The 22,099-nt window shown below is 42.8% G+C and overlaps 1 long non-coding RNA gene across 1 annotated transcript in view; it reads right to left on the bottom strand.

Annotated features, from left to right (window-relative positions):
- Positions 1-2,660: 2,660 nt before the first annotated feature.
- LOC138760979 (uncharacterized) overlaps positions 2,661-22,099 on the bottom strand; it is a 50,550-nt gene continuing 31,111 nt past the window's right edge. The window contains exon 4 of the long non-coding RNA XR_011356030.1: positions 2,661-3,200. This is a non-coding gene — a long non-coding RNA (uncharacterized lncRNA). The remainder of the gene's footprint in view (positions 3,201-22,099) is intronic.

Below are 22,099 nucleotides of genomic sequence, written 5' to 3'. Positions count from 1 at the left end.
CTAGATGGCTTGGAGTTTGATAAATGTTCAAGAAAGTTTTCTAAATCGATATATAGAGGTACCAACTAGAGAGAGTGCAATTCTGGATTTCCTATTAGGGAATGAGACAAGGCCAATGACAGATGTATGTGTAGAGGAACATTTTTGGTCCAATGATCATAATGCCATTAGTCTCAAGTTAATTATTGGAGAAGGATAGGTCTGGGCTTCAGTTGGGATTCTAAATTGGAGAAAGGCCATTTTGAAGAAATGAGAAAGGATCTAGAATGCTTGGATTGTGATAAATTGTTTTTGGTCACGGATGTTCAAGGTAAGTGGGGAAAGGTGAAATTTTTAGAGTACCTGTCAGGATTAAAGGTAAGGTTAGCAGGCATAGGAAATCTTAGTTTTTTAGGGGCATTGGGAAAAGAGAGAGGTGTATTGCAGGTATAGAAAAAATAAAGCAAATGAGGTATCTGAAGAGTATAAAAATGCAAGGGGTCATGGGAAGTAAGGAAAATAAGCAGTGAGGTCATGGACCAAATCATATTAAAGAAGAGGCAGTTGTTGTTGACTTAAGGCAAATAAGGGTGGATAAATCCACAGGTCTTGACAAGATATTACCTCTGACTGTGAAGAAGATGAGTGTAGAAATTCCAGGGGCTCTGGCAGAAATATTTAATATGCCCTTTGCCACTGGTGGGGTGCCATTGTTTTAAAAAGGCTCCAAAATAACCCTGGAAATTATACACCAGTGAGCCTGATGTCAACAGTAGATAAATTATTGGAAGGTGTTCTAAGATCAGATATACAATTTGGATAGCCAGAAACTGATCAAGGATTGTCAACATGCCTTTGTACATGGCATGTCATGTTTAACTCATCTTTTAGAGTTTTTCAAGGAGATTCCTAAGAATGGTGATGAAAAAATGGCTGTGGATGCTATCTATATGGCCTTTGACAAGATCCCACATGGGAGGTTAGAGAGGATGTTTCAGATGCTAGGTGTTTGTGGTGAAGAAGTGAAATGGATTTGACAATGAGAAGCAGTGTATGAGAAGCAGTCAGACTGGAAGTCTGTAACTAATGGGTGCCTCAGGGATCAGTGCTGAGACCATTGTTGTTTTTCATCTATAATCAATTATCTGGATTATATCTGGTAAATGGAATCAGAAAGTTTGTAAATTACACTAGATTGGAGGCATTGTGGACAGCGAAGAAGGTTTTCAATGCTTGTAGAGGGATCTGAACCAGCTGAAAAAAATGAGATGAAAAATGGCAGATTTAATTTAATGCACAAATGTATCAGGTGCTGTATTTTGGAAGGGCAAACCAAGAAAGGATCTACATGGTAAACATTAGGGCACTGAGGAGTGGGATCTGAGGCTACAAATACATAATTCTGTGAAAGTGGCATCACAGGTGAATAGGGATGTAAAGAGAGGTTTTGTAAAGAGGGGGGGGAAGGGGGGAGGAAGGGGGGAGGAAGGGGGGAGGAAGGGGGGGGAAGGGGGGGAGGGGAAGGGGGGGAGGGGAAGGGAGGGGGGGAGGGGGGGAGGGGGGGAGGGGAGGGGGGGAGGGGAGGGGGGGAGGGGAGGGGGGAGGGGAGGGGGGAGGGGAGGGGGAAAATGTGGCATGTATCAATCTTTATTCTGTTCTGAGCAGGGTGTTTGGCCAATGCTGACACTGAGTCATTTAAATGTGCCAATGGTAAGGTGTGCACTAATTGGTGGCCAGAGTCCAACCTTGATTGGCAAGTGATGTGAACTTCAAATATGTTCTAGACAGGGAGCCATGTGACCCCCCCCCCTTCCTCCCACAATCCACACATAACACGGTGCTCTAGTTTCCTCTCACCATTCAAAATGTACTGTGAGGGTAGGTCAATCGGGTGTAATTGGACAGCACAGCTCATGAGCTGAAAGGACCTGTTAACATGCTGTACCTATATCTAAATTTAAATTTTAAAACTTAAAAAAATGCAACAATTTAAATGTAATTATAAAGAAAGTTGGCTTTGATATTCCATCAAACTGTACAGATGCACAGTTGAAAGTACCATCTGGTTTGGCAATGTTAATCCCCAGGAATGCAGAAGGCTGCAAAAGTTGGCAAACATAGCCAGGTCCATCATAGGGGCCGACCTGTCATCCGTATGTGAGCTGCAGTTCCAGATTAAGGTATTGAGAGGCCTGTAGCATAAATTTTAGAGGCTGTAAATTGTGCCAGTTGGCGCATGTGTGGCGAGGGGGGGGTGGGGGTAAAGCACTAACACGTACATTACACTTGCACTGAAATTCCTCCCCTGTTAAAACTCACTTACACATTTTGTTAAAACAAAACTTATTTACGGCGGTGGCGACTGGCTCAATGTGGGAGTCAGTGCTGACACTGGCAGAGTGGTTCCAGCTGCGTGGAGGATTATGGGTAACAAAGACGGCCATGGCTCTTGCATTGAGCCATCTCTGTAAGCTGCTCCAGTGAAGTCCAGCAGTACTACACCCCTGCTGCTACGTCGGGAGTTAGAGGGAGGGGGTGCATGATGGACAGCTGGAGCTAGGAATGAGGTAGTCAGACAAGGACAATGGTGCCCCCCCCTTCCAAGTGGTATGTTACATCCTTGAAAGGTTATAATAATTTTTGCTACCACCCCTTTAAGCTTTCATATTTTATTTCCCAGTAATTGTGCAGTCTGCAGTGGCTGTGATCTTTGGCTTGGCTTCGCGGACGAAGATTTATGGAGGGGGTAAAAAGTCCACGTCAGCTGCAGGCTCGTTTGTGGCTGACAAGTCCGATGCGGGACAGGCAGACACGGTTGCAGGGGAAAATTGGTTGGTTGGGGTTGGGTGTTGGGTTTTTCCTCCTTTGCCTTTTGTCAGTGAGGTGGGCTCTGCGGTCTTCTTCAAAGGAGGTTGCTGCCCGCCAAACTGTGAGGCGCCAAGATGCACGGTTTGAGGTGTTATCAGCCCACTGGCGGTGGTCAATGTGGCAGGCACCAAGAGATTTCTTTAGGCAGTCCTTGTACCTTTTCTTTGGTGCACCTCTGTCACGGTGGCCAGTGGAGATCTCACCATATAACACGATCTTGGGAAGGCGATGGTCCTCGATTCTGGAGACATGACTGTGATAAGTCTGTGTTAATAACCCTGATTTCAGGTGAACAATTTAGCCAATTAATCGGCATTATTAACACAGATGATCAGTGTGGTAACTCCGTGCCACTACACAAAGAAGAAAATGAAAAGGTTTAAGTTCATAACTTATAGGACAGTCATAAAACATGGGGCCCTTTAAAATGTGGGGCTAGTAGCATGTGCTTCTTTCACTACTACATTAATCCAGCCCTTATGAGCCGGTGCTGCAAGAAGACAGTTAACATCATAAAGGACCCCCATCACTCTGGTCACTACCTCTTCTCACTGCTACCTTCAGGCAGAAGATAGAACAGTTGCTTTCCAATAGCTATCAGACTCTGGAACCTCCTCTTGGTACACTAATCATGGACTGCTGTCACAAAAAAGGATGTACCTTTATTTTTTTCTTTTAATCTTGCACAATGATAATGCCACCTTGTTTGACACTCAGGTAAATGAATATTTATTATTTGTCTTTTGTGTTTATTTTCAATGTAATTTTGTGTACTATCATGAAGTACCTGTTTGGATGAAGAAAGTAAGATTTTTTGGTGTATACATGTATGCTGTATATGACGACAAACTCATTATCATTATTGTCTTGGACTCGGTGACAAATAATTGAGTTATAAAGTAACACAGAACTGAATGAATGTGTGTTACTTCTTTCATGGAGCAATTAATTTGGCTCCACTCGCACGTTTGTTCACTTTGTTCCTGAAATACATTTTAAAATATGTTTTCCCTTGATATATTTGAATCCTTTTAATTTGAAGGTTTTTATTGCACCTGCATCCACTGTCCTCTCATGATAATATTGTGTCACAGGGATCTGTATTCTTGCAGCTTAGCATAATTAAATAGTTAAATAACAACAAAACTGAAACACATTTCATTCTGGTCTGCTTAGTGCCAATGGAATCATGTGACCTCAGTACCCTATTCCTGGTTTCTCTCCATAATCCTATCTTACATCTTACTCCTTTTTGTTCTTTAACAATTGTGGTTTTTTTTCAATTACAAGAAATCACATTGATACAATATTACAGTACCTCAGTTACACACTATTTACAAGTTACAGGGTCATCACCATCCAGATTGCACTTGAGTTTCTGTGGAGCCCACTGGTCTCAGAAATCCCCCTTTGTAACTGTGCACACTATGGGCTCCTTCTCTGGATGTAATCCCAGAAGATGGGGAGGCAGTCTGCCTGGACTGAACCCTCAACTGCCTGCTGCCTTGACCTATGTATGATCAACTTGGCCAGACCTAGCAGCAACCAACCAGGATTGCCTCCCAGTGACCCACCCCCCCCTCCCCCCACCACCACCATCACACCCCTTGGCTGGGTAACAGGAGCCAGAACTCAAGGAGAAGATTTTTTATCTATTCAAACAGAGGCTACCATCTCTCGCTTCATGTATATACAGTACATAATGTCTTCCCGGCCACAGAAATGAAAAGTGAGTCGGTAAATGACTTGGACAGCTGTTTCAGGGTACAGCTGGGTGCAACATTTCCAACCACAGTTCTTCAATGTAAAAGAGAAGGTTTCTGTCATAGAGACATCCACTGAGAACCTCCCTCAGCTCCGGTTGTGGTGAAACAGACCACCAGGGCATGCCTAGACAGAAGATGGGGGCAAGGAGGTGTAGGGTGCAGTGCTGGATTAACTACCACCCAGGCCCCTAGGCTGAGCTTTAGTAAACCCCCCTGGCCTTTCCCTTTCCCCATGGCCCCCACCATTCATAGGGGAGTCAGTAAACAGTGCAATGGGAATGGTTGTAAACACCTCCATCAAATTAAGAATGGGTTTTTCTGTTCAAATGTAGATTTGTCTCTTCCAATTAAATGGTAGGCTATTGAGATGTGCAGAGCAACAAAGGGATTTAGGAGTGGTGGTAAATAATACCCTCCAGGCTGATACTCAGGTAGATGGTGTGGTGAAGAAGGCATTTGGAATGTTGGCCTTCATAAATCGGAGTATTGAATTCAAGAGTAGGGAGGTTATGATGAAATTGTACAAGGCGTTGGTGAGGCCAAATTTGGAGTACTGTGTACAGTTTTGGTCACCAATTTATAGGAAAGATATAAAAAAAATAGAGAGAGTGCAGAGAAGGTTCACGAGAATATTGACAGGATTTCAAGGTTTGAGTTACAGGGAAAGGTTGTGCAGACTGGGGCTTTTTTCTCTGGAGTGTAGAAGATTGAGAGGGGACTTGATAGAGGTGTTTAAGATTTTAAAAGGGACAGACAGAGTAAACGTGGATAGGCTTTTTCAATTAAGAGTGGGGGATATTCAAACTAGAGGGCATGGTTTAAGATTGAAGGGGGAAAATTATAAGGGGAACATGAGGGGAAATTTCTTTACGCAAAGGGTGGTAGGGATGTGGAATGAGCTTCCGACAGACGTGGTCGAGGCGGGATCATTGGTTACATTTAAGGAAAGACTGGATAGTTACATTGATAGGAGAGGACTGGAGGGGTATGGACCGGGTGCTGGTCAGTGGGACTAGGAGGGTGGGGATTTGTTGCGTCACAAACACTTCCAGATCACTCTCTTCTTGCATATTCTTTTAAGTGGAAGAATTTTTCAAATTTTATCAAACCTTTACAAATATTTTGCAACTTTTTAGTCATTCTCCTCCTTGCAAATTTTGGCAGAACTTCCTTGCTGACCTTCCTGCACTTTATTCCAATAATACAGGCAATCCAGCAGTTATTGCTAGTCTCTCACAGCTCAGATGACCAGGTGCAATCCTGTCATAGCTTGATGAAGGGCTCAGGCCTGATATGTTAGTTACAATTGACTTTCTATGGATGTTGTGTGACCTGAGTTTCTCCACACATTTGTGTATTGCACTCGATCCAAGCATCGGCAGACTTTCCTGTTTAACTGGCCATGTGGTGTTTGCATGTTCCCCCATTGCTCTGAATTCCATCTCATCACCCACCAAAAATGAACTGGTCTATAGGTGAATTTGACTGCTACGATTTACTCCAAGTGTAAATTAGAGTTAGCTGATTCAGGGATATTGGTTGGCGATATTGGGAAAGTAGGGATGGAATTGGAATGACATGAGAAACTGCAGATGCTGAAATCTGAAGCAAAAAAGCAATCTGTTGGAGGAACTTAGCAGGTTGAGCAGCACCACTGGGTGAAAAAGAAATGTCAATGTTTCAGGTTGGAACCTTCATCCAAACTGAGAGTGCAGAGGGGAGATGGCCAGTGTAATGAGGACAGGATGGGAGAGGGTTAAGATTGATAGAATTGCACTGAGAGCTAATGGAGGCTGAATGGAATGAATAGCTTCTTTCAATATCATTATTAAGTAAACTCAACAACATTAGAAATTAGAGAGCAAGAAAGGCTTGGGCCTGCTCCTCCATTCAATGAGATCAAGTATAATTCTTTAACTCATTTTCCAACCCAAAGATCTTCTGACGAACTTAATCTCCAACTCAACAAGTTCAAAGTTCATGTTCAAGTTTATTGTCACATGTACCAATCTACAGTGACAGTGGTGGTTTTGCAATCAGATCACTGGGACATCACACTAGCATGAAAAGATTTCTATTCACATCAATCCGAAATGTGTATACTGTTAATCTGAAGTTATTCCCCCAGTTCTAGACTCTCCAATGTGAGAAAACTGCTTCTCTACATCTTCCCTGTTAGTTCATTTTAGAATCTTGTATGTTGATGAGATTATTGATAATTTAAAGAATAGTTAAGTTTTGCCCAATTCCTCTTCACTGGTCAATAATATCTTCTGTTGCCCAGCAAATTCTTTCCCAAGCTTTAGGATCCTTGACTACAAATCTAACAGACCACCATCACACTCCACACCAGCGCTCCTCAAGGATGCATACTCAGTCTCCACCCCCCCTCCCAAATACTCTGTCTTGCACCCATGACTACACAGCAGAATACCATTCTAATTCCATCTTCAAATTCCTCCATAATTCCATAGTGTTGGCATAGGTATCAAATATCGATGAAGCAGAATACAGGAAAGTGATTGAAAGTCCAGTGGCATGGTGCAAAGATAACAACCTCTCTAAATGCCAAAAAGGTGATCATTGACTTTAGGAAAGGGGGCAGAGTCCACACACCTGTCCACATTAATGGTGCTGAATTCGTAAGTGTAGATTATTTCATTCCTAGGACTAAATATCTCCAATAACTTGCTGTGGGATAATTACAGTGAAGTGATTGATAAGAGGTTGATCCAATGTCTCTGCTTTCTTCAAAGACTAGGGAAGCTCCCTGTACCTCAACAACTTCCACAGGTATACCATTGAAAGCACATTTCAAGATGTATCACAGTGCATTTGGGATCTGATCTTCTCAAGCTTAAAAGTTACAGAAGGTAGTGAATGCAGTTTGGAACATAACAAAAACTGATCTCACTTCCAAGGACTCCATCAATATCTGTAGTTTAGAATCAGGATTTATTGTCATGAACAAGTTGTGAAAGTTGGTGTTTGCAGCAGCATCGAAGTGTAAACATTCATATTATAACCATCTTACAACATCACTATATATAAAAAAAAAATAACAATAGTAGAGCATGAAAAGTAAGGCAGTGTCTTTGGTTCATTGATTATTCAGGAATCTGATGGCAGTGGCGAAGAAGCTGTCCTTGTGCCACTGAGTGCTCACCTTTAAGATCCTGTACCTTTCCCTGATGGTAGCAGAGTGAAGAAGGCATGGCCTGGATGGTGGGGGTCTTTGAGGATAGAGGCTGCTTTTTTCAGAAACCACCTCATGTAGATGTCCTCAATGGAGTGGTCTGGTGCCTGTGATGTTGTAGGCTGAGTTAACAACCTTCTGAAGTTTATTCTTGTCCTGAGAGTTGGGACTCCATACCAGGTAGTGATGCAACCAACCAGAATGCTTTCCACAGTACTCCTGTAGAGGTTTACGAGACATACCGAACCATCTCAGGCACCTCAAAGTATGGCCACTGCTGAGCCTTCTTTGTGATTGTATCAGCATGGAGGCTCCAGGATAGATCCTTGGAGACATTGACATCCAGAAATTTGAAGTTCTTGACCTTCTCCACTACTGAGCCCTCAGTGAGGACTGGGTCATGTCCTCCTGAAGTCCATAATTTCCTTCTTGGTTTTGCTGATGTTGAGTGCAAGGTTGTTGGTCATAACGCCATTCAACAAACTGATCTATCTCCCTCCTGTACGCTTCCTCATTGCTGTTTGTGATCCTGCCGACTATCATGGTGTCATCAACAAACCTGTCGATGGGATTGGAATTGTTCCTGGTCACACAGTCATGGGTGTACAATGAGTAGAGCAGTGGGCTAAGCACGCATCCTTGGAGTACACCTGTGTTGATGATCAGTGAGGAGGAGACGTTGTTTCCAATTCGTACTGAAAGTGGTCTTCCAATGAGAATGTCAAGGATCCAGTTGCAGAGTGGGCTACAGAGGCCTAGAGTTTGTAGGTTCTTGACCAGCACTGTGGGAATAATGATATTGAAGGCTGAGCTGTAGTCTATGAAGAGCAGCCATATGTATGAATTGCTGTTTTCAAGGTGTTCCAGAGCTGAGTGGAGAGCCAGCAATGTTGCATCTGCCATGGAGCGATTGTGATGATGGGCAAGTTGCAGTGGGTCCAGATCTATACTTAGGAAAGTGTTAATTCTGGCCATGACCAATCTCTCAAAACATTTTATCACATCCTGGACTCCTCCCTCCCCTCATGGGGAGAAAGCTTAAGAGCATAGAAGTGCACTCCAACAGAATTAAACACACTTTCTTCCCTGCTGCCATTAGATTCCTGAATGAACTCCATAACAGTGCCATCCTGCTGCCCCTGCTTGGTGTTAATTCACCTTCCTTTCCAGTGTAATCCTATACTCTGTAATATGTGCTAGATGGAACCTGTTGGTTTGATTGCAGAAACATCCTTTACACTGTACAAGGCAATTAGTGACAAATAATCTTGCACTTGAAACTTAAAACAAACCATGTTAAGGTTTACTCCCCAAGTCAAGAAGACTTAGTATTTAAAGCAATATATTTACAAATAGTTGGTCAACTGGCAGAAAACAAAGTATAAAGGTAAACAGGTAATTTTCAGCTTGTCAAACTCTTTGGTACAGTGCCATGGCAATCAATGCTGAGGGCTCCTGTTTAGAAGTTATGTTCATAAATCCGATGAAGGTACCAAGTGCATTGTACCTGTGTTTGTGAATGATACAGAAGTGAGGAGAATATCAAGAGTCTGCAGGAAAATGTGGACAGATTAAGAGAATGGGGAACAGAGTAACATGTGGAGTATTGGATGGGGAAATTTGAAGTTGTCCTCTGGTCAGAAAATTGGAGATATGGAGCATGATTGAAGTAATATGAGGATAGTGAAAGTTAGTGACCAGAGAGCTTGGGTGACCTTGGGCAGATGTCACAAAAATATAGCATGCTAGTCTAGGAACAATTCAGAAGGCAAATGGCATGCTGGGGAATCCCCAAGAGGGACATGGGACAGAGAAGGCAGGACTTGCTACTACAGGGTCCCCAAGTTATGACCAATCTGAGTTACAACCAAAGAGTAGAGCAGTGGGTTGCAGGTGTGGTCACACTGGAAGTGATCTCGTTACTCTAGCAAGTAATTCTTGCTTTACAGGCTGTTGAGAGAAAGTTGGTCATCAGGACAGACTGAGTTCACCGAAACAAAGGTTTTCTGCATTTCCAAAGCATGAGAGATGTTATTATTAGAAAACCAAATTTTAATGTTTTCGCCTGTTGGGGGAGTCCGGAGCTTGGAGACATAGTCTTTGAGCAAATACTTCCCCACTTAAGGTAGTGATGAGGAACTCCTTCTGTCAAGAAATTATTTCTCTATAGAGTTGTGGAGGAGGTGAATTCAGAGCTGAAATATATTTTCAGACTTTGTGGTCCAAGAATCATGAAAATTAAGTAGGAAAGTAGGCACAAGGTCCTCATTTTATCATCCCATCTGCAATTGTATGGAAAGGTGGCTCCGAGGCTATACAGCCTACTCTTGCTCTTAGTTCTGTTATGTTTTGAAGGTATCCGGTTTGGTGAGCTCACAGAGAGACGAATCTGGACACAAGTTACAATCACACGTAACTGTACTTGATGACTATATTACTTAAACAATGATATAGAGGTAGTGCCCAATTTACAACTTTAATTGGGACCAATGGATTGGTTGTAACTCAGATTGGTCATAACTTGGGGACTGCAGGCTACCGCTGGGAGCAGGGACCTCTGGCTGCTGCCAGGAGTGAAGACTGCTGTATTACAGTACATTTAATACAAAATATATATTTGTATAGTAGTTTTAATAATTTTTAAAAAAATCTGTTCTATGTGCAGGTGGACATAACTCACGTAGGTTGGAAGTTGAGGACAACTTGTAGACATTCACATCAGACCTAGGTTTGACTTTGATACCAGTGGCCACCGGTACTCAACACACTCGTACATTTGAGTATGCACTCTACAGACAGGGATTTTCACATACGCACTGGGTTCCCTGTACCAACAGGAGTGCGGCTCTCTGCAACTACTGATCTATTGCAGTATTATGGCTCGTGTCCACAATAGCGACCTGGCATGGAGCGATGTCCAGGGCTTGGACTACAAGGCAGTGAGAAATAATATTTTATACAGTTCTGATCTGGGTGTCTGGACAATAATGACCTTGGGTGATTTAAATTAGCCAACAGCAAGATATGCATTTATGGATGGTCAGAGTCCAACCTTGATTGACAGGTGATGTGACTTCAAATAAGTTTCAGACAGGGAGGACACGTGACCACCTGCAATACACAATAATCCAGACAGGCAGGGAGGCCACACTTTCCTCCTCAATCCATATATAACAAGTACTTATTGTCCCAAAAAATCCTTGTATTCAAAATCTCCAAGCAATAATGACCAGCTATCCTTTTCCCTTCCAAATATATCCTCTACCAACATGATTGCCACATGCACCAAAATCCTTATTTGTTGCACTGAACAGGTAAAAGAGTTCAAAGTTCAGATTTATAATTTTTAAAAATTTTAAATTTAGGCATACAGCACAGTAACAGTCCCTTTTGGCCCATGAGACCATGCTGCCCAATTAACCTACAACCTCCCCCCACCCCCCCCCCCGGTACGTTTCTAACAGTTGGAGGAAATCAAAGCCCCGGGGAAAACCCAGACAGACATGGGTAAAATGTGCAAACTCCTTTCAGACAGCGCAAGATTTGAACCCCAGTCCCGATCACTGGTGCTTTAACAGTGTTGGGCTAACTGCTATGCCAACCATGCTGCCCCATTTATTGTCAGAGTATGCATGACATTGTATACAACCCTGAGATTCTATCTGGTGCAGGCCAGACAGAATTCTACTTAGCAGTAGTGCCAAAAATCTGTAGTCAAAACAAGATACATAATTAGAAGATATAAATGTAAACAAACTGACTATGCAGTATAGAATAAAAGATATTTAGTAATAAAATAATGTGCAAAGTAAAAGTTCTTGGATGAATCTCTGATATACTTGTTGTTTAGGAGTCTGATGGTGGAGGGGTAGCAACTGTTCCTGAAACTAATGTGAGTCTTGTGGCACCTAGACCTCTTTCCTGATGGCAGCAGCCAGTACAGAGCATGTTCTGGGTGGTGTGGATACTTGATGATGGCTGCTGCTCTCTAGTGGAAACATTTCATGTAGATTTTCTGGATGGTGGGGAGAGTTTTGCCTGTGATGTCATGGACTGTATTCACCACTTTTTGCAGGCCTTTCTGCACAGAGGTATTGGTGCCCACAAAACAGGTGGTGATGCAGCCAGTCAGCACATTTTCCACTACACATCTGTAAAAATCTGCAAAAGTTTCCAATGTCATAAACAAACCTCCGAAAACTGAGGTGTTGACGTGCTTTCTTCATGGTGACATTAGTGGGTTTTATCCAGGGAATATCCTCTGAAATACTGACTCCCAGGAATGTACACTTGCTCACCTTCTCCACCTCTGATCCCCCAACGATCACTGGATTGTACACCTCTGGGTTTCCCTTTCTGAAGTCTGCAATCAGCTCCTTGGTCTTAGTGACATTGAGTGCCAGGTTGTTGTTGGTACACCATTCAGCCAAGTTTTCAATCTCCCTCCTGTATACTGACTCACTAGCCCATTATATACCACCCACTAACATGGTATTGTCAGCAAATTTGTAGATGGTGTTAATATCATACCATGCCACATAGTAATAGATGTAAAGTGAATAGAGCAGGGAGCAAAGAATGTAGCCCTCTGGTGCTCCAGTACTGTTGTAGATTGAGGAGGAGATGTTCTTACCAATCCTCACTTAGAGGTCTGGAGGTGACGAAATCCAGGATCTAGTGATACAGTTGGGTGTTAAGGCCCAGGTCTTCAAGTTTGGTGATTAATTTTGAGGGGATGATGGTGTTGAATGCTCAACTGTAGTCAGTAAAGAACCAGTGAGATGACATAGAAAATAGGCCATTTGGTCCTTCAAGCCTACACTGCCATTCATTATGATCATGGCTGATCAGTAGCTGGTTCCTGCCATCTCCCCATACCTCCTAATCCCCTTGGTCACAAAGGCCAAATCTTAAATATTGACAGGGAACCGGCCTCAATTACTTCCTGTGGCAAAGAATTCCTCATATTTACCACTCTCCGAGAGAAGAAATTTTTCCTCATCTCTGTCCTAAAAAACTTCCCCCTTATCCTTAAACTATGGCCCCTGGTTCTGGTTTTCCCCAGTATCTGCTGTAGACTTATTGCTGCTGTAGGCAAAATGGAAAAGATCCATGTCGCTACTCAGATAGGACCTGATATGCCTCAGATTCTCACTGTGGATGTGAGTGCTACTTTTTGGCAGTCATTTTGGGCACCAGTATAATTGAGGTTGTTGAAGATATCATTGAACACATTGTCAAGTTGGTCAGCACAGGTTTTCAGTACTCGGCTGGATACTCCTTGGATTTATTCTCCTGAAGGCAGTCCACACACTATCTTTGCATATTTGCATTAGAGTTTCATCAGGGGATATAGGGGTGCACAAAGGTCTTCTTTGTTCTGGTTGTCAAATCGGGCATGGAAGGCATTGAGTTTATCTGTGGGTGTAGCTTACATGAATTAAGGGAAGTTAAAAAGAAAAAAAAAATGTAAATGATAGATAAATAATAAATATTCTCAGTTACCATGGTGCACAGGAAAAAAAAGCAGTGTTACAACACAATGGAGTTTTGTGGTGTTGGAACAGTCATGTAATGAACAGAGGTTCAAATCAGTAATTAAATTTGAACACCAGATACTCTATCCATGATGACATTCCTGTGCGCACGCAGCGACCGCTTCAGTTTTCTTTTCCCCACGTGGCATGTACCTTTAAATAAAAATGAGGGGAAAGAGGACTATTTTGCACCAGCAGTTTTAAGATTTGGAATTGAAAGGTGTGATGATCATGTTATTACTTAAGGCTCTTATTTCCAAGGTTAAGGACTTCTGGCTGATTTGAAGGATGTTTTTATGTCAGGAATAAATTAGATTAAACTTAAAATATTAGCAAATATGTCGCTAACCTAAAGCATAGAGGACTTAAAAAAAGAACAGTGGAGTAAAGGAAGCAATGGAACATGACACAAGTCTGAGTACAAAGCTGATATGTGAAATCAAAGTGGCTTGATTTAATTTCATCAAAGACTTTATAACTGCAACCAATAAAAAATTATTTGTGCCAAGAATTATTTCTATTTGAAACACATGTTGGACTGTTCCTGCTAATGGTGGAGGTGCAACAGGATTACGGCATTGCTTGCTCACCAGTAAAACTTTCATTGAATTTCAATGAACGTTGTGATGAATGAATGGTACAAACGTTTTGGAGTTTCCTGCTGCTGTTCAGTGTGATCCTACATATCAACGTGACAGATTGTGCTAACCAGATCCCCCAACCTAGATTCAGTAGGTGGCCAGAAATGGTCCCATTGGTGGATCCCTCCAGTGTGTTTTATGCCAGGGCACTCTTATCCACCTGGGTGTCTCATTTTGGTCTTCCCTCCCACGTCACCTATAACAGAAGCCCACAGTTTCCCTCAGCTCTATCTTGACTGTTGGGAACATGGCTCTATTGCTCACCAGCCTACCATCAGCAGTCCAAAGGCCTGATCGAAAGATTACACAGGCACCTAAAGTGCACATTGAAGGCCCACCTCCAGAGACTGGACTGGCAGATAGACATTCCTTGGTATACAGACTGCACCCAAGGAGGATCTCCTGTCATCATCGGTAGAATTGGTATACAGGGCTCCGCTCGTCGTGCTTTAAGATTTTGTACCAGCAACCTGAGGACAGGAAGAGCCACCCTCTGAGTCCTAAACAAACTGCTGGAGTTGCTCAGCAAACTGGCCCCAGTTCCCACGACGCAACAGGACATCATGACATCCTTCGTACTGAGAGACCTAAGGCTGAGAATTTGTGTTTGTGCATAGAGGTGCGGCTGGACCACCCCTGCAACAGCCTTATGAAGGTCCATTTAAAGTACTGCGGCATAATGGCACAACCTGTGTGCCGAATATAGGTGGGAGATCAGAGACATTTACAAATGATCACCTTAAACCTGCTCACCTAGACTTGGACAAGCCTGTAGCAGTGCCACCAGTGCCCAAATGAGGGAGACCACCCAAACACAGGAGGAAGGCAGAGACAAGGACACAGGCATTAGTGCCTACAGAAGTTGGTTCTGGGGATGAGGGTGGGAGGAGGAGTGCCATATGGCAGCTCACTTGCCAAAAATTCAAACCGGCTCGGGAAGCCTCAGGCAGCGCGGTGACATCACCTTCAGCTATGTGTGGCGTTGGGGTGGCTGGGATACCGGGGTTTTAAAAAGTGGACTGGTCCAACAGTAAACTGTTGTTTTCTGTTTGAACTCAACTCGACTACAACTCTTCTTTTTGCACTGCAATTCAGCAACCACTTTTTTTTTTAAAGATGGTATAGCTTCCCATGGTTAATGAAGTGTCATGACAATTGGTGCCTAATGTCGCTCATGTATACATAAGTATTCCAACATGTGCTGCACGTACATTTCGTTAAGCCCCATATATTTTACCAGGTTGGCTGCATTATACTGTACTAATAATCCACAAGCGCAGAAAATAAAAACATTTTTATAGATCTTTTCGAATCTTCAAGTTTCTTGCTTCATCCAGCTGACATTTCATGGGGTGTTGAGGTCTGTCGGGGTTTTGATGATGTGTATCTATAGTTTATAGTCCAAGGGAGGCTTGTGTTTGGATCTCCCCACAGCACAGATGAAGCCTGAAAGTCCTAGACAGTTTTGTCCTGTATTAGTAGCAGGCAGCCTGCAGACACGTTTCCCTTCTGTCTTTACACTTGAAAAAATAATCAAGCTGTCTGATGCTTTCACCTGGTCCTGGAAGCATACAGTCCCAGTATTTTGATGTGGACTGATCAAAAGGATGCAAAGAGAATGAGAATCACTCACTTACAGGGGTTCAAACACCATTAAGTCATGGAACTTATCGACCAGTCTGCGGTGGTGAATGGACTGGATCAAATGATGTAAGTTGTTCTACTGCCAGACTGTCAAATATTTCAACTTTTCAAATGTAAACAAAGCGAAAAGGCATTGGGTTTAACCCAGGCATCGTCAGACAAGAACGTATTGGGTGAACCTTGCAGTGTACTTTGAGTGGTAGCAGGTTAGCCACTGTCTCTGGCTTTGTTTTGATTGAGAGAATTGGAAATGAAAGAAATCAAGTGAGATGCCTGCCTCATAACCAGCTGCTTTATTGTATTGTATAAAAGCAAAAGCTCTCACCCAGCCATCATTGATGTGGGGTTCTGGTGAAAGGCAGATGTGTTCTATATGAATGTGTGACCCCTACATACCACAAATGTCAGACAAACCACACATGGAGACAGGAACAGGCCATTCAGCTTCCACAATCCTCCTCTGTAATTCAACAAGATTGTGATTAATCTGTGGGTCAGCTTCATCTTCCCATATCCTGACCATGTCTCTTATCAGACTGTTAATCTCAGTTTGAAAATTTTCATCTGATATATCCACCCCCCTATCTTCCACCACAAGATTTCCAGGGAGCAGGTCAGGCAGGATAGAAGTGATCAATTATTGTTTTGGCCTGGAACCCTTAATTGTGACACAATAAAGCATACCAACCCGAAAGATTGACTGACCATTTCTACCCTACCTGGTCAGCTGAGTTGCTCCTTTCTGGAAATCTTGCTAAGTACCTCCAGATGCTCATTATTCTCTGGAAGGGAGTGTCAGATTTGGACATTGGAGCATGAATGGACAGTGAAGGATAGAAGCCAATTGTTTTTTGCAAGCCAGAAAGGGGAATTCACCTAGTTTCTCCAAAAATGCACAGACCATAGTACTAATTCTCTATCTTCTTGTTCTTGGAAATAGTGTGAGAGTTTTAAAGTCTAAAGAGCAAAGCAAAACAAATGACAGTTATGAAAATTATTGAGATTTACATTTACCAGCAATAATATAGACCTTGGATTTCTCCCACTAGATCAGCTTCAAGCTATAATAGAGCTCTGGCTAGACAGTCTTCCCTTTCTCCAAAGGTGCTCAGCAAGCTCAGGCTATCTCTATGCTGCCTGCTGTCAGGCAGGTCTAAGGTCTATTCTGGTCCACCAATTAAATGCCCCGAACCTTGCAACTGGTGATGAGACTAGAACTAAGGGACATAGGAATGCAGGAGGCTGAAAAAGATAGCATACATAGCGATGTCCATTACTGGTCCTGACCTCCTGTTGCAAACATTTATGCGAGTCGCTGCCTCGAGGAGGTAGCCAACACCATAAAGGACCACCATCACCCTGGTCACAACCACTTCTCAGAAGTCTAAAGACCAGCCCCTTCAGGTTCAAGAACAGTTTCCTCATCAGACTCTTGAACCTTCCATTGTTACAGTATTCAGAGACTGCTCCGACAGCTCAAAAAGACTGCACTATTGCAATTCACTTTTTTAAAACCAGGATCACTGTGAATATTATTATCTATTTATCTTGTGTATTTATATTCTCTTTTAATTCAATTAAATTCACAAGTATAGTATTTTAACAAAGTACTTTTTAGCTGCAGAATTTAACAATGTACATGTGCCCTGTCAATAACAATCAACATGACAGAATCAGAATTTATTGTCATGAACCAATCATGTAATTCGGTGTTTTGCAGCGTTATTATAAATTAAAAAAAAAATAATAATAGTGCATGAAAAGTAAGGGCAGTGTCTTTGGATCATTGATCATTCAGGAATCTGATGGCAGCAGAGAAGAAGCTGTCCTTGTGCTTTTGTGCTCTTGACTTTAGGCTCCTGAACCTTTTGCCCCCATGGTAGCAGAGTTAAGAGGGCGCGGCCTGGGTGGTGGGGGTCTTTGAGGATAGAGGCTGCTTTTTAAGTGCCTGTGATGTCGTAGGCCAAGTTAACAACCTTCTTGAGTTTATTCTTGACCTGTGATTTGACGCCTCCATATCAGGCAGTGATGCAACCAGCCTGAATGCTCTCCACGGTACACCTGTAGAAGTTTTCAAGAGTTTTCAGTGGCATACTGGAGCTCCTCAGACACCCCACAAGGTATAGCCGCTGGCGAATCTTCTTGGTGATTGCATTTCCTCAATTAAAGCTCTTGGGAGAAAGGCAGGTAGGTGCAGCTGAGTTCATGGTCAGTTCAGCTGTGACCTTATTGAAAAGTAAAACCGGCTCGACTGACCAAATGACCTCCTCCTGTTTCTATTTTTTTTGCCAAATTACACCTTCCTATTCAATACAGTAATTGAAGATTTCCAACAATTTATCACATTTCTTTTAATGTGATATAATTTCTCTCCATTGTGAATTAATTTTCCCATTTAGTATGTAGAATGAGGATGAAATAATTAATATCTGTGACATTAAACCTGTTTGGTATGTTCACTGCAGGCAAATTCATCTATTTGGCACTTGGTGGCAATGTAGCATCAGTGCACACAAAGACAGGAGCAGTAGAATTTGTGCTTGGGCTGTACTTCTGCCTCCCTGCCTACCTTATTGCTGTCAGAACGGTTTAAAGCTATATTTATAAAATAATATTGAAATTCTTCCATTTCCAAAGCATAACCAAAGTTCCAACTTAATGTAAGTGATGACAACACTTGACTGGCTTCTGGAAAAAGTTTTTTTTATATAATGCTAGTGAGTTTATTGCCAGATTTTGTATGTTTATTGCACAATGTACACATACTTGAGATTTCTTTCTTGCTCCATCTGAACAGGTACTTTTGTTTTAAAAAAAAACACAGCTCCAAAAGCAAATAAATAGTTGTTATCAATATTTTCAGAGAGAGAAAATAAAAACAAAACGGCGGATGCTTCAAATGTAAGACCTTGCATCAAAAGGTTGAAACTTGAAGTGTTAACTCTGGTCCTCTTACCCCACCAGCACCCTGCTCTGCTCAGTGTTTCCAGTATTCTCCATTTTGGTTTAGGGTGAGTGTGTAACTAGAAGGGAAGCTCGAGTTAAGTTAAGGTGAACATACTCTTTCAAAGAATGCTTGTTAGTGAGGAATTAAAATGGTTGGGATGTGATCAATGAAGCTTCTCAGTGGAATTTCTTTTCCAAATTGTTTGACCAAGATGCCTGCCAAACAAAATACTGGACAAAACAGTCGCTGAAATTTTTACAAAGGACAGAGACAGAAATGCAGCCTCAGATCTCATTCATGTTTGAGACAATTATTAAAATAAATACAATTTGATTCTATTCCAGGTCAGTGAAGACCTGTGATCAGTAAATTTCTACATATTTCATATTCTTCCTTTCCAGAAATGAATACACAGCATAATCTTTTTAAGCCTATTTTCAAAGTGTTCATATCACGCTCCCCCCCACATAATCTTCTCTTTTGTCAGACTTAGCCGTTTGTGTTCGACATCCATTTTATGTTGAAGTTTGTTATTCTACCTCTGTCACCAGTGCCTGGTTCAAATATTTGTGATGGATACTTTTTCCAAGCTAGGTTCTCAACAAGATTCAATAAAAACAAATCCTGCTTTTGCGGTCAATCAAAACAGTTTTGAGATTGTTGTGAGAAATTTTGCTACCCACATAAGGCGACTATATAGTGTAAGCATAATTAGAAAATAGTCTGGATTTGTTCCTTGCTGGGTGAAGCCTCTTGGTGCAAATTAAAAATGTCCTTCTAATCTTGATTGCTTCCATTATAAAAATTTGCTCAGCATAAACCTAAAGGGAAAATACTGGATATACTTAGTAGGTCAGGCCACATCTGTGGGAAGAGAAACAGAGTTGACCTTTCCAGTCAATCAGCTGTGACTTGTCTCTGAAACAATGGGAGATGCATTTGAGAGCACTCCAGATGCACCAGAAGTCTAGGGTGACTAACCAGTACATAAAGCTATAATTTGTAATCAATTCTTAAGTCGATTCACAGACTCACCTGCCACTTGTCACTTCTGCAGCTTGGATGAGACTGTATTTCATGTATATGGAGTGCCCATGGTTGCAGCCCCTCCTCACATACTTAAAGGTGTTGTTCCCAGGGGTGCAGTGCTGCTTGAGCTCACCAGGCTGCCTCTCTGGCACCACATGGGCTGCTTCGGCACATCATCAATCCAGGTGATGGTGGTGACAACCCCCCCTCCCCACCCAGAACTATTCTGGACATACAAAGTAGCGACATGTTTCTTCCATGATTGGTCATCCTCGTTCCTCACCCTACCATTCACCCTCAATTATACAATGCCAAATACGACATTGGCGGTCACCAATGCCAGGACTCGCGAGTCCTCCTTGTCACCGTTTTTTTGTGAACTCAGGCACCTAAAAAATTAGCACTGCACCCCTGAAGGCTCCTCAAGTTCTGTTTCCATTTCAGCCCCACGTGTCTGATCTTGAACACAGAGTACGGGAAGGGTTGGTTGAGGGATGTCCTCATTTGGTCTGAGTCCTGAGCCTGGCTAAGATTTCCATCCATGGGTCCAGACAGTGGGCAGTTGAGGGTTCATTTCCAGCTGACTGCTTGCACCTCTTCCAGGATAACCCATGTGCTGGTGAAGAAAGAGTGCACAATACTCATGGGCACCTTGGAAAGTTTCCAGGAATGGTGGGCTCCCCAGGAGTTTGACAGTGTCATTGAGAGAGATAATCATGCTTTACCTTATAATTTTTGTTCCGTGTGCATAATCTGAATTGAAGAATAATGCCGTACTTATAGTGTTTGAATACAAAAGATACTAATTAAAAATCAGGTTAAAAAAGACATGCCAGTGTAGTACACCATGGTTGGAAGTGCTATCCATTGCAAAGTATGTCCAAGCCCCCTCGGCTGGGCCCAAGCCCCCTCGGCTGGGCCCAAGCCCCCTCGGCTGGGCCCAAGCCCCCTCGGCTGGGCCCAAGCCCCCTCGGCTGGGCCCAAGCCCCCTCGGCTGGGCCCAAGCCCCCTCGGCTGGGCCCAAGCCCCCTCGGCTGGGCCCAAGCCCCCTCGGCTGGGCCCAAGCCCCCTCGGCTGGGCCCAAGCCCCCTCGGCTGGGCCCAAGCCCCCTCGGCTGGGCCCAAGCCCCCTCGGCTGGGCCCAAGCCCCCTCGGCTGGGCCCAAGCCCCCTCGGCTGGGCCCAAGCCCCCTCGGCTGGGCCCAAGCCCCCTCGGCTGGGCCCAAGCAACCTGGCAGCTCCATTTTGAAGGCCAGGGATGCCATCTCTTGAGTTATGGGTCAAAATTCATTCCTCCAATCAGTCATGTGGAAGATAACTGGTTGTCATGTTTGTAGGAGTTTGCAGTTCTGCTGCATTTCCCGATTATAAATGTGATTACACTTGAGTAAATATTTACCTCTGGAGCACTTACTTTGGACTTTGAGGCTTTGTTATTTTAAATGATGTTAAACTTCCATCACAGATATTCCAATTCATGAAACACGTGTAAATAAGTGGGTTATGGAACAGTTTGACTTCAGCTGCAAGAAGCTGTATCTGAATTGCAAGCAAAGATCAAGTAATATCAGAACAATATTTAGCATAGAACACAGAAATCTATAGCAGAGTACAGGCCCTTCAGCCACTGTGTTGTGTTGACCTATGCTATTCTAACAACTGTCTAGAATTTCCCTACTGCATAATTCTCCATTTTTCCAAGCCCCATGTATCTCAAGTGCAAGTTCAAATTAATTGTCAGAGTACAAGCATAACGTCACAGACAACCCTTGAGATGATCTTTGCTGCGGGCCAGGCGATAGTTCTACTTATTGGAAGTGGAAACTGCACTCAAGTAAAATATACCTATACAAAAGAAAGAAATGTAAACAAATTGATTGGAAGTACAGAAAAAATAAATATTCAGTAATAAATAATGTGCAAAGTTAGAGTTTTCAATACATCTCCAATTAAGTTTGTTGTTTCGGAGTCTGCTGGTGAAAGTCTTGTGGCACCTATACTTTTTTCCTGATTGGAGTAGAGAGAATAGAGCATGTTCTCGGAGGTGTGGATCCTTGGTGGTTGCTGCTCCTCTCTGACAGCAGCGTTCCAGGTAGATTTTCTTAATGGTGGGGAGAGTTTTGCCTGTGATGTACTGGGCTGTGTCCACTAATATTGGAGGGCTTTGAGGTATTGGTGATCCCATATCCGGTCGTGATGCAGCCAGTTAGCACACTTTTCAGTATACTTCTGTAGAAATTTGCTAATGTCATTCCCAACCTCTGCAAACTCCTGAGTATTTAAACATACTGACATGCTTTCTTCATGATGACATCCGTATTATGGGTTTGGGAAAAGTCCTCTGAAATAGTGACTCCCAGGAATTTAAATTTGCTCACCCTCTCCACTTCTTGATCCCCCAGTCATCACTGGATCATACACCTTTGGTTTTTCCTATCTGAGGTATACAACCAACTCCTTTGTTTAGGTGACATTGCTGTTAATACACCATTCA

Source organism: Narcine bancroftii, chromosome 4 (genome assembly GCF_036971445.1).
Source record: "Narcine bancroftii isolate sNarBan1 chromosome 4, sNarBan1.hap1, whole genome shotgun sequence".
NCBI classification, from domain to species: Eukaryota; Metazoa; Chordata; class Chondrichthyes; order Torpediniformes; family Narcinidae; genus Narcine; species Narcine bancroftii.
The sequence above is the reverse complement of the archived record's forward strand: the minus strand, read 5'-3'. Positions and strand labels throughout refer to the sequence as shown.